The sequence below is a fragment of the Polyodon spathula genome, chromosome 20 (genome assembly GCF_017654505.1).
Source record: "Polyodon spathula isolate WHYD16114869_AA chromosome 20, ASM1765450v1, whole genome shotgun sequence".
Taxonomy (NCBI): Eukaryota; Metazoa; Chordata; class Actinopteri; order Acipenseriformes; family Polyodontidae; genus Polyodon; species Polyodon spathula.
Genome location: NC_054553.1, coordinates 11,800,577 through 11,814,324, shown reverse-complemented (window position 1 = coordinate 11,814,324; position 13,748 = coordinate 11,800,577). Strand labels below are relative to the sequence as shown.

At 37.5% G+C, this 13,748-nt stretch overlaps 1 protein-coding gene across 2 annotated transcripts in view; it reads right to left on the bottom strand.

Annotated features, from left to right (window-relative positions):
* LOC121295829 (neurite extension and migration factor-like) overlaps nt 1-4,847 on the bottom strand; it is a 103,746-nt gene extending 98,899 nt beyond the window's left edge. For both annotated transcript variants that reach the window (XM_041220914.1, XM_041220915.1), the window contains exon 1: nt 4,478-4,847. The gene's annotated coding sequence lies outside the window, so the exon portion shown is untranslated. The remainder of the gene's footprint in view (nt 1-4,477) is intronic.
* Nucleotides 4,848-13,748: the final 8,901 nt, after the last annotated feature.

The window sequence follows — 13,748 nt, the reverse complement described above, 5'->3', positions numbered from 1 at the left end:
ATTAAAATAAATACATAAATAAAGAGATAAGGGGGGGGGGTAAACATGACCCTTTTATTGGTGCTGAGATTTAGATTACAATTCAGTCAGCTCTATAGAACAGTACTGTGATTGTAATAGAAATCCCAATATCTATTTAAAGGGCCGAGCACGTATTTATCATGAGAACGTGTTAAACATGTGGGCCAATTATGTCCCAACTGCCTCGTTTTGAAACAAATCTTTATTAAGATAACCCTAATTAACCATTTTTATTTTATCCCTAATATCCCTATTTCAATCTTGGCTACCAACTGTGCTTTTATTTTGAAACATAAAGTTTTAATGTTTTCTATTAACCATTTTTATTTATTTGTTTAGAAATAACCTATTTCAATCCCCCTGTTTTTTTGTACACGTGGAGCTATTTTCAAAAGCTAAGTATCAAAGGGAGCTATTGATTTAGATAATATCCCTGTAATACAACAAAATACATACAATATATATATATATATATATATATATATATATATATATATATATATATATATATATATAATATATATTATTCCCCCCCATGGAAAGTTTTTTGTGTCAGCTATCTATCCTTATTTATGGGAAGGAACTATTTGTCCTCTCTGCCACTTCACCCTTAAAGGACCAGCACAGAGTATCCATTGCTGGCTGCACCTGGAGGATTTACATGTATTTTGATACCTCCAGGCTACCATAGGTTTGCAATGGAAATAGTTACAAGCCCCTTCCACCTACTTTGAAACGAGTAATTGGTGAGAAAAGGTACAACTACATGTAATCATCTGCAAATTGCAATTAATATTTTTGCTGGCTCGACTACAGGTGGTTTTAAATGTGTAAATGCCAGACTGAAGGGAAATGCACTGCAGCTTTAGAGAAAGTGATCAGGAAGGGAGTAATTCTAGAGCAGTCCTTTGTCCCATTCAACTGTATTATACCCTGTCACTGCTGGAACCTCCACCCCCAAACAGTGACACTGCAGAAAAACTGGAGACCTGCAGTAGTTTCATTTCTCTTAACTGTTCATTCAATTATTTTATTTTCATACAGCAATTTGTGTCTGGACCTACTTGGTTTGTACAATTTCTAGAAGCATTTGTTTAATGTGTTTGCGAAAAAGGGCACAGAATATGATGGTATGCTGTGTATTTAACACCACCACGAAACTGAGACACTTATGAATTTCTTTAGCGCACCACCTTAATTGCATTTTATACAGCAAAGAGAGCAAAAGGCATGGAACTTTAGAGAGATAAGTGATCAGTTCTGTAATTTCACCACACTTAACATACACCCCGCAGCACTTGCAGAAACCTGCCAATCTGTGACTTGCAAGGGGTAGACAAATGGAAATACCCTCAACAAACCTTTTAAATTCTGTCTGGGGGCAAGTTGCTTAAGACAGAAACCAAGAAAGTGGCCACAACATAAAGAGAAGAGCCTGCAGTGTTTTAAGAAAGGCTAGACCACTTCCACTGTGTCACAAACACACTCGTTTTGATACCACGCTGTATAGACACAAGACGTAAGTTGACACAGAGGCAGACTATTTTCCTAACACTGGACGGCTCTCAAAATGGCTGCCAGGTCCCCTAAACAGGCTTGTGTGGCTCTGCGTCAGTGACCTGCTTCCTATAGAACCCCCTCCCCCCCAACAATGCCAGTCTGCAAGAGGTGGGGCGAGTTGCAGACTGGGTTCAGTTGTGGCGTACAGGAGGGGAAAAAGGACCAACTATGGGCTTAGAAAAGCAGCAACAACAACTAACGTGACTGCTGTCGAAAAATTGATTACTCCCCAAGGACAGAGAACGCAATTACTTCTGGTTAAAAACATTTGTTTTTATGTAATGTATTTAATGTACATTTAACCTTAGATCATAAGGGTACCAACGCAGACCAGTTTACTTTAATAGAGCTTTTAGTGCAACACATTTTAATGTAATTCCCCTAGCAAATAATATACCTCAGTGTCACCCCAATAAACGACACAGCAGTATATTGCAGCTTTGCATCACAAAGTAAAAACATAGCAAAAAGGGATTCTGGCTGCAATGCAAGTTATGCTACTACAGATACAGCAGCAGTAATCATGTCCATAACACTGCAGTCTTGCTACGGGTGCTAAGATGCAGACCAATTAAGAGATGTGCTGCCAAATTGCTGTGGTAAAAATACATTAAATGAGGAGCAACCCCCGTCAGCAATTTGGGTCTCTTTAAATGTGACACAGTAGAAAGGTTAGGAAGTTATCTGCAAATGTTAAAGATCCATCTATCAGTCAATACTTCACTGTACAAAAAAGAAAGCAAAGAAAATGCAGCTAAAATGTGTTCAGGTCTTACTGCAACTTTACATTCCGTATGTGACAAAAGGAAAAACGCCAGTGAAAGCAGCAATGGATTCAGCTTGTCATTTGGCACAGCTCTTCCTCTCTGCCAACAAAAAAAGCCTGTGGCGTGTTCATTCCTCTATTATAAGTTTCATTTTCATTTCATCCAAGAATCCTACCTTAAGAACTTGCCATATACCTTACCCGCCACCTAAACATGTTTATATAATACTGATTTGGACTTGTGTCCAAAGCCTGCAGAGAGATCCCTAAAAACACTTCTGTATCTGCCCCCCTTCCCATTCATCATAGAAAAACAACTGTAGGAACCTGTTAAAACAAGAGCAACCTTAGGCTTTCAAATCCTGTCTCTGAACTCCTGTTAGCACTATTCAGTTATCTCCCACTTTCTTTGTGTTGGAAACAATTTGATTATTCGTTTGTTTTAATACATTGCTTTATTTAGCATGCAAAAATATGTATCCTAAATTATAGTAAAACAAAAAAAAGAAAACAAGAAAAATAAACACAGCTGCAAAATGTGTTTGTACCAATAAAATGGGGTTCAATGATTTTTTTTTTTTTTTTTAAAGAACCACTTTTTTTATGACTACGGGATAGGATTAATACAGTTATAAAATATGTTTACAGTTCCATGGTTAATGAGCAAACAAACCAGCCTGGAGAAAGTAGCCTACAGACCTCAGATATTGAACAGAATAAACCTTTTAAACCTGCTGCTGTTTAAAATCTTCCATTCACTCATACAGGGATTAGCATTAACGGTGTACTACTTTACCTTTAAAATAACAATGTAGTCCAAGATTAGTGCTAGTCAAGGTATGTGAAACCAGCCAATAGTGTTTTGTTTACTGTGATTTCAACTCAAATACAATACAATGTGTGTGTGATTGGCAAAATAGCCACTCAACTGTCACACAGATTTTTTTATTAATCTGATCACAGCCAAAAACAAACCATGGGGGTACATTTCAGCACCCAGAGGGACCATTAACTTTAGAACGTGTGAAATAAAACGCTACAAACAAGCCTTAAACAAAAAACAAAACAAAAAAAAAAACACCTGTACAGAAACTTTACTTTAAATAAATACGTAATCAACAGACGTCTTAAATTCAAGTGTCTCAAGTTTTGCAGACATTTGTAACATAGTATTAGCAACAATACAATACACTTGTTAAAAAAAAAAGAAGAAAAAACTATTGTATGTGTTCATTTGAAATGATTTGATGAAGAAAATGCATCTGTTACATCTTTGTTAACACAATCTACCGTGCAAACATTCTCCCACCGTCTATATTTCCAGCAGTATGAACCCCGCATTGTACTACTGCATCCTTGGCAGTTCCCAAACCTAACGTTTTCCTTCTAGAGTCTCTGCATCCAATTACCGACATTACTGCCACAATATTACTATAGCTAGCCACAGCTCGCAGTACATCTATAGGATGCTCAGCAGCTGCAATTAAAAATGTTCAAACATCCATAAAAGGATGTTTGCTCTCGCGCACTGCCAATATGTAATATAACATTTGCTCATTGGACCTAATGAAATAATATACATTAAATACCTTTGAAAAAAATTATAAGCTATAGAAAGATAAACAAAAAAACATGTAGACTTGCTCTCATTTTGTTGTGCACATTGGTGTATTATTATACAAAGTAATAAATACATAAATAAATACATACATACATACACACATACATAAACGTTTATTGTGTTTAAATTATATGTACCTTTATATAAATATCGCAACTGCATCTTATTCGGTTATGAGTGAAGGCAGTTGATAAATGATAGACTTGTATATTTAATGCTGTTTACCTGATAACAAATGTGCTGTCATCAAATGCAATGAACCACTTTTAACATTTAAATTTTCATAATTATGATACCGTTCCCATAGTGACTACCTTTTGATTAAATGCAGTCAAACTTATCTGTGTCACAGATAAACGTGTGCCATTACATTCCCAGCAGAGTCTCGTACCAAATAAAAAGGCCCCTTTTTCCCGAATGCAGTGGTGTGCACATAGCGTACTGTTTCTGCATTTACACTGTGCTAATAAAGCACATTATTCAAACAGAAGGCATCAAATCTGACTTACCTCCGAATGCACCCAAACTGCGCCCTTTTTCTGTCACCCGTAATGCCCACCTCCTAATACCGTACTCGTCTTTCCCCTCAGTGCAGCCACTTCTCCATGGTTTCTGCCCTGAACCCTCCAATATCAGCAGGTGGACGCGCCTCTCAGTGATGGAGACAGGCTTTTTTTTTTTCCCCCAGTACTACAGCTCCATTTTATTTTACAGCATTCTTCATCTTCCATGAAACAAACAAGGATTTGTACCATTTCATTTGTGCATGCAATTGCTTCGTGTTAAATTAGCATACATTTTTAGCTCGAATTTTGATTTTATGATGCTGCTTTTTTTTTTTTTCCTCCCCCATCTAGTACAAGGTGCTTGATGCTGCCATTGTTGCATCGATTTTTTTTTTTTTTTTTTTTTTTTTTTTTTTTTGCAGCTGGACCCCCCTCCTGGTGCGCGCTTCCTCTCTCTCTCTCTCTCTCTCTCTCTCTCTCTCTCTCTCTCTCTCATAAAGAGCGCGCGCCCACAGGGTACACACGTGGACGCGCTTCGCAGAGCAGATGCCTTTCAGAATGAGCGGGAACGCGCGAACACTGCTAAAGATGCAGTTGGAAACCAGTTAGTTATACTGCAATTGCAAGGCGAACAGTTTTGGTTTTTTCCCCCCATGTAAAAAACATAAATAAATGCAATGATTACTGATTGGCGATAAGGATGTCTAGCGAATATTATGACTGACATATTCAGTCATTTCAGATAAGCACAACAATATTGCAATGTACAGTACAAACACGTTTCACCGTGTTACACATTTAATACGATAGGGAACTAATATACCCGGATTAGATCCCGATTGGTGAGAAGAATAGCATTAAAAGCATAAAATAAGCAGTCATCTTATTATTCCTAAAAAAATATTCACTCACCTCTTAGATAAAGGTTCTAAAAAGCTTTTGTTAATTCAAAGTTTAGATAAAAGCTGATTTAGACAATGTTCAGAAAGCAAAATAGGGAGGCTTGTGAACCTACACAAGAAAACACAGCATTATTCAGAGGCATGGAAGGGTTCAGTAACTGATGTGGGTGTCAGAGAAATCTTAGCAAATGATAGACATGTATGTATTAAATAGGGGAAACAATGTTGGCAGACATTTTGCATTAGTACCCCCGAAACGTTATCTATTTACTAGAGATGTGAAACAGCTGTGTTGAGTAATTATTGCCCACAAATCCCAGTCAGACCCCTTGCTTACTAAATATCTTGATATCCAGAATAATCACACACTCTTCAAAATAGAGGCTAAATAATAAGCAAGCAGATGTATCTGCGGACATGTCTGTAATTTAAAGCCAGCAGCATTAGAGGTGTGGAAAGGGAATTGGTTCTCAAATGGCATTTTGCTTCCATTCCACTTTCATTGGATGGTGTTTGCTTCAACCATTCTCAGTGGTCCTGGGTTCTGATGCTCCTTGATTCCATTTTCTTCTATGAATATGTTTTTTCCTGGCTTTGAGCTTACTTTAAGCTTGTCTGGAGAGTCCTAAATGCTGGGATTACTGTGAGGAAGGCTGTTCAGTCCCAGTACAGCAAAGCTGAAAGTCAGGTATGCTTAAGAGAAAAATAGTTACGACTCATTTAAGCAACAAAACCAAGAAAAACTCAGAATGCTTATTCTTTAAAATGACTGCAAATGTGTGTTGTACTGTATTTGTTATTATATTCAATGTTAATCAATACTATAAACCACCCCTTGTGGAAAATACCAACAGGATTAATAATTAGTAGGAGGAAGTTTTAAGATAATCTGCTATTAAAATGATCTAAAACCACCCCCCGCTCTCCTAAATGAATCATGCACAGAGCAGATCAATTTCATATGTTTTTTGTTTTTATGAGAAAATCTGCATTTGACCTTTGTAATGGTAATGATTCACTTACCTGGTAATCAATCTTCTGCTTTGTTATTGACTTCGTTAGGACAGGCAGTAGTTATCAGAATCTCAGGACTACTTAAAATGGCACGTAGCCTATAGAGTTATGAGAACCTGATTTTGGTGGGAATAAACTGCCTGCTATGTATGGTAGCATTTAAGGATTCATTACAGTTACTTGAACAAAATTGGAACCAGTTACAGTAACTTATTACTTTAAAAAATATAACTAGTTAGTTACAAATTGTTACTTTTCAGGTACAGTGTACATTTTCAGAGATATTTATTTTTTCCGTTTGGTCAGACTGCAGCACGAAATATTCTTTGAAGATTCAGCTTTAACATTTATCCATTCTCTAGCAAGATATAAAAAGCATGTTCAAGTGACATGTAAGGTTTGACTTGTACTGTTGAAGCACTTTCTGATTTATGCATTAGCCATAGTCCTTTTATAAAAATGGAACTCATAGTAACAAAGTATTGTTTACATAAAATATGATGCGTTGCCACATTTCGCTATACTGTGTATGTACATGCAATTATGTTAATAGAATAACTTAAATCACTGTTTATTAGTATCTAAACATTATTTATAGATTCGGTCACTTTTTAATAGAATAGCACTATTAATGGTAAGTTTTGGACACAATGTAGCTCATGGGTTTTGTGTGTATTTACAATTATTTGTATCACTTTTATTGCCTTTTTGTACACAACATCCACATTATTCAAACGTTTTATGTTTAGACTTGGATATGGGCTGAATGCACTTTTTGGTAAAAACATTTTTTATAGTTTTTTAACACTGTTTGGTATCTGTATTACTGTGCTATAGGGACTAGCTGTAAATGAATGTTTTTGCTAAGCTATCTTTGTCTCGACATATACCTGATTAATTAAACACATAATAATCTAATAAGAAACCATATGCAGCAAAAAACAGACCTTCAGATTTCTGCACTTCTATTTAACATCATAGCTGTTTTGGGGTTTCATTGGAAAGAAAGGATCAATGAAAATGCTGCTGCAAACAGTTCAGTTAAAATATTGCTTCTCCACAGATCTGCTTTCCACAGATAGGAGACTTGTTTAAACAGCTTGTGCTTTAACCTTAGCCAGATGGACCTGTGTCTGTACGGTATTTGGATGAAATTCAAGAGTAACAGCCAAAATGAAAGTGATTTTCCGCATCATATACCAAAGATAGTTCTCAAATTTGGGCTGGATGTGGACACTATAACAGGCAATCTAAACTGTATTAATAAAAATTATAAAGCAACACTGAATTGTAAATATATAGTTTTCTGTTCTGGAACTACTCGAACATTACCCAGATATACTTTTTAGAGGATGAATGTTTATGGAGCACTGTAATGAATAAGGAAAACTTTGTCAGACAGGTCTTTTTAAAATCTCAATATTTCAGCATCAACAACATGGCAAGGTAACCCATTCCAGTGCAGTGTTGTGCGATGCACTGCTGTTACTGACTCTGTCCCCTGCATGTGAAATGAGTTTTTTTGTATACCAACCTTTTACAGATTACAGAGCTCACGTTGACAACATTATGTGAACAACCTTTTTAAAATAAACACTAAACCCGTAAGAGTTTTAATCTGAATGTCCGTGTTAGAACATGGAACTGTGCAACCTCACAGAAAACAGTAGCAGTGTTGTAGGATTTGAGTGTACTATGCACTTCTTGTTTATCTGCACCTCCTTATTCATTCTGATAGACTAATTGAATTCCTTTCAAATTACACTGTACAAGAGATTATAAAGTTCAGCGATTCCCCACTGTTTAACACAGATACCTCGTTCCGTCAGTCCTGCAGTAGAAAGCTGCTCATAACAGCAGAGTTCCCTTCCACACAATCAAAAGCTTAATCAAAGTCATTGTTCTGCAATAAATGTCACTTTTAATAGTCCATGTAATTCAAAACATAAAAATAAAAGGTGTCTGTATAATAAACAGCAATTGTACTTTATCTTGCGTATGTACATTCTAAAATAGTAGTTTCACAAGGCCAATTTTACAGTTGGCTGGATACTGTGAACCAGGGCTAAATGATCTCCATAGTAACACAAAATGTTATTAAAAAATAAATTCCCAACATCACAGCATAATGCCAAGTCAATTGTAGCACAAAGCACAGCAAGAATTGAAGCTGAGATTCAAAATTAAATAGACATTATTTATCAAAGTGCTAGCATAACAGGGAGTAGGCTGGGCGCGAACAGGCCACAACGTAAACCGCAAGTGAGCATCCTAACCACTATGCAAAATAGCCAAGCTCATTCACATCCATGGTTATAGTTTTTACCTCATCTCACAGGCAGGGGACAGAATCAGTAACAGCAGTACATTACACAACACTGCACTGGACTGCAGTCAGTCTAGGAGATCCGGGTCACAGCACTGATATAACATGGCGAAACCAGTGATCACACATATCGCAAGAGAGGGTAGTGCAATACACTTCCGTTACAGAGTCTCACCTGTGCTGCTGAGGTTGAAAGCTCTACAACCACAAAGGCAGATAAGCCTGGCTTAAGAAACACGCTTGCGGTGTATAATTCTAGGACTGCCAATTAACTTGGAGCTATGGCAACCATTCGTCTTGTTCTAATTGTTTACACTAAAAACACCACGCTGTAGCTTTCAAATTTATTTTTATTTTTTTAAAAGCTTTTAGTACCCTCATCCTGTGATGAAAGTCAGCTCCGTGATCTGGCTTTACAAGCACATTCCATCAGATTGAAGCTGGAGGGTACTAGGAAGCAACAGTTCAAACTCTGATCTAGAGTGGTACAACATTTTTATTTATTTATTTATTTATTTAATTATTTATTTAAGTTTGGTGGTCTAGTTAACTGTAACTGTTCACAAATAAAGGTTTTCTGTCTCAAAACAGATTTTCCATAACTAGATACAAATCAGAGGTTGTCAGCATAGAGAAAGCTCTGTACTTGCAGGTTGTTTAAAAATGCATTAAAAGTGATTCAAGGGTTCCTAAAAGTGCCAGCTATAAAGTTCAACATACGGATTCACGTGTTGGCATATCCACACCAGCAGCCTACACAACAGGCTTGGTTGTTGATTTGTGGCTTGTAGAGGGTGAGAATAAAGCCGATTGCTCACTTACTCGAAGGATGCCATCTGTCAAAAGGTATTGTGAGTCCCAATGAATATGCATGATTCTGTCATTTTTAATGTCAATGGCAGAAACCCATTCACTAGGCAAATGGCACCCATATTAAGCAGTTAAATCAGACACTTCTGGGTGTCAGCTACATTATGGAGTGACACTCCGCCTGTTGAGTCATGTTGCTCTGCATGGCTTTCCCACAGCTCAAAGTAGCCAAGTGACTGTCTCATCACCCAGTATGTTTGATGCCGATCATATCTAGTCAATGTGTTAAGGACAGAGGTAACTTACCACTTTTTCAACAGGTGTTCATTTTATTACAGGAAGTCATTCTTCCGGAATGCAGAGCGAATGACAGCTTGCGCCTCGTTGCTGTTTGAGGTTTTGTAGGCGAGCCAAGTCATCATTTACCCACACTTAACATTAAACAATCTGGCCTTTCAAATTGATTGAGCACTTAGACTAGGGTGCTGAAATACCAGCCTTCAGACAGACTTGAGGTGTGTCTGTAATAATAAACTGATCTAGCTGCTGTGTGTGACAATTTAAAAGTTCACAAAACAAACAAAAAGATTTACGGGGGGGGGGGGGGGGGGGGGGGGGGGGGGTTGTGGGGGGTCTAATCCATTCCTCTGTAACAGTCATGCATCTGTACGTCACACTTGTATATATACGGAGAACCGTTGTGCCAAATGTCATGAAACCTGGTATTAACATTGCTATTAGTTGAAGTTACTCAGTATCAGATTTTGGGGTTATATGGCTGTTCATCCATCCGTCTGTGTTTCGCACTTAAGATTTTTTCATATCTGGATAATTGCTCAAATTGCCATGAAACTTAGTAATTCTTATTCTACTCTATAGTCTATAAACCCATTAAAGCATAGTTGTTTACTGTTGGTTTTTTTTGTTTTTTTTTTAACAAAAAAGCTAAAAAACAGTTAATCATCTGCATACAGGGCATTAGCAGTTTCTCCAACCTCACTAATAAACTTTTTCTTCTAAACAAAAAAAGTAAAAGAATGGTTTTAAATGACATACTCCTTTTTGAGGTGTCATTTTGAAGAAGTAAAGACACGTCTCCTTGTAGGGTGGGCTTATACAGTACAAGGGGGCTGCAGGTTACTAAGAATATCTGCATCAAAAGTCTATTCCCCAGTGGCCAGCTATCCCTTAAAGGCTCAGGCAGCAGTAATGTGTGCAGCCTTGGATACAAAAGCACCTGTACTTTGAGCACTTATATTCATCCCTGACTGACAATCTTTCTGAGCTGCTTTGTAAATGAAATCATCTGCCCCCAAAATGCCAAGCAAAATATTATAATGATTCATGTAGCAACAGAATCTTTTTCACATGTCCCCCCCCCCCCCCCCCCCCCCCCCCCAATTCATTTTTAGGTCTTAACTGGAGGGGTTAAGGAGATACAAGCCAATTAAACTGTACCCCTAATGTTATCCATCCCATTATGCTCCTTCCAACTCACACCACACTGAAACTGAAGAACTGACAATGCTGGAACACCCCACCCTCCACACAGCAATAGTAATGTTGTTGAAGCTGACACCCTGGGATCCTTCAAGAAGCTGCTTGATGAGATTTTGGGATCAATAAGCTACTAACAACCAAACGAGCAAGATGGGCCGAATGGCCTCCTCTCGTTTGTAAACTTTCTTATGTTCAAACTAGGCAGTAACACCTTTCACAGCTTTCAATGAATTGACATTGCTCTATAAAAAATGGCCTATTCAATCGGGTTCTGCCTGGAATTACCTTTTCATCAACAAGCATCTCAAATGACCCTCATCATGCCGTGACAAAACAGGCAATGTGCTGTTAGCCTTAGCTACTGGGGTGTAACCATTGCTATTCTTATATTTAATCACTGTCAGCCCTTCTAGCAGGGATAGACATATACTGTGTGTGTGTGTGTGTGTATTTTTATATATAATCTCCAGTAAAATAAATTCAAGTGGAAATCCTTATTTATCAAGACTAGATGTCTGTGGGATAGTAGTAGACTTGTTCAGGTCAGTTAGGAGGGCTGATAGTGATTAAATACAAGAATAGCAATGGTTACACGCCAGTAGCTAAGACTAACAAAACATTGCCTATAGAAAGTCTACACCCCCTTTCAAAATTTTCACCTTTTGTTGCCTTATAGCCTGGAATTAAAATGCATTAAAATATTTCCATTTATCTACACATGCTACCCCATAACTTCCAAGTGAATAAAACATTCTAGAAATTTGTAGAAAATTCATTAAAAATAAAAACTGAAATAGCTTGGTTGGATAAGTATCCACCCCCTTGTAAAAGCAATCCTAAATTAGCTCAGGTGTAACCAATCGCCTTCAAAATCACACACCAAGTTAAGTGGCCTCCACATGTGTTAAATTGTAGTGATTCACATGATTTCAGGATATATTCAGCAGTTCCTGTAGGTTCCCTCTGCTGGATAAGCACTAAGGCGCTTTCAAAAGAACTCCGGGACAGTTGATTAAAGGCACAGATCAGGGAATGGGTATAAAAAAATATCAAAGGTTTGAATATCTCTTGGAACACGGTCAAGACGATTATTAAGTAGTGAAAGGTGTATGGCACCACCAAGACCCTGACTAGATCAGGCCATCCCTCCAAACTGAATGACCGAGCAAGGAGACTGATCAGAGAGGATACCAAGAGGCCAATGGCAACTTTGCATGAGCTACAGGCTTTTATGGCCAAGACTGGTCAAGGTGTGCATGTGACAACAATATCCCAAACACTCCACAAATCTGGCCTGTATGGTAAGGTGGCAAGAAGGGAGCCATTGCTCAAGAAAGTCCACCTTGAAACCTGTTTGAAGTATGCAAAAAAACACTCAGAAGATTATGTAGCCTTATGGCAAAAAGTTTTGTGGTCTGACGAAACTAAAATGGAACTTTTTGGCCTAAATGCAAACCCAACACAGCGCATCACCCAATGAACACTGTGAAGCATGGTGGTGGCAGCATCATGTTATGGGGATGTTTCTCATTGGCAGAGACTGGGGCACTTGTCAGGATATAAGGGAAAATGAATGGAGGAAAGTACAGAAAAGTCCTTGAGGAAAACCTGCTGCCCTCTGCAAGAAAGCTGAAACTAGGACAGAAGTTCAGCTTTCGGCATGACAACGACTCAGAGCACACAACCAAAGCTACACTGGAGTGGCTAAGGAACAAAAAGTTAAATGTCCTTGAGTGGCCCAGTCAGAGCCCCAACCAAAATAAATTGAACATTTGTGGCATGACTTGAAGATTGTTGTCCATCAATGCTCCCCAAGGACCTAGACAGAGCTTGAACAGTTTTGTAAATAAGAATGGTCAAATATTGCCAAATCTAAGTGTGCAAATTTGGTAGAGACATATCCCAACAGACTCACAGCTGTAATTACTACCAAAGGTGCTTCCACCAAGTATTAACTCAGGAGGGTGGAGACTTATCCAATTATGATCTTTCAGTTATATATTTTTAATATATAATCTTTTTTCCCCTTAACAGTGTGGAATATAGTGTGTAGATAGGTGGAAAAAAATTATCACTTAAATGCATGAAGCATGATTGTATGTTTGTTTGTTTAACACAAAATTTTTCAAGTTTCCTCTACATCTGAAGATACCGTGTAGATATATAGATAATATATACACACACAACATTGTGTATATAATCTCTAGTCGAATATATATAAGATATCGTGTTTGTTTACATATCCAATATACATATGGTTGTCCCATGTTCCGTGGACTGGGTTTTAATGTTGGCAACAAATTACACCGTGTAACAATTTTTTTTTCTTTTTCTTTTTTGTTCCTGGGTAGTAAGTGTTATTTCCTAATTGCTTATGCCTCAAAAGTATAGAAAATGGCTATTATTCCCCGCAAACTTTGCTTTTGTGACCAGGACAGTGATATTTCAAAATATCACTATTTCCAATGGAAAATGGGCAAATGTGCGTCTTTTCGTTCACACAAAGTCAGAAAAAAACAACATATGAATCCAAATTAACATGTATTTATACTAAAGTAATACAAAAATGACTACAAAAGATTTAGAAGTGAGTAGTTTTTCGGGATTTACAATTATACTGTAAATATTGATATTGTGGTCAATTATCAATTTCTTTGTGGATTTTGATGTGTGATTGGGGTCATTGTCTTGCTGGAAGATCCACTTGCAGCCAAGTTTCAGC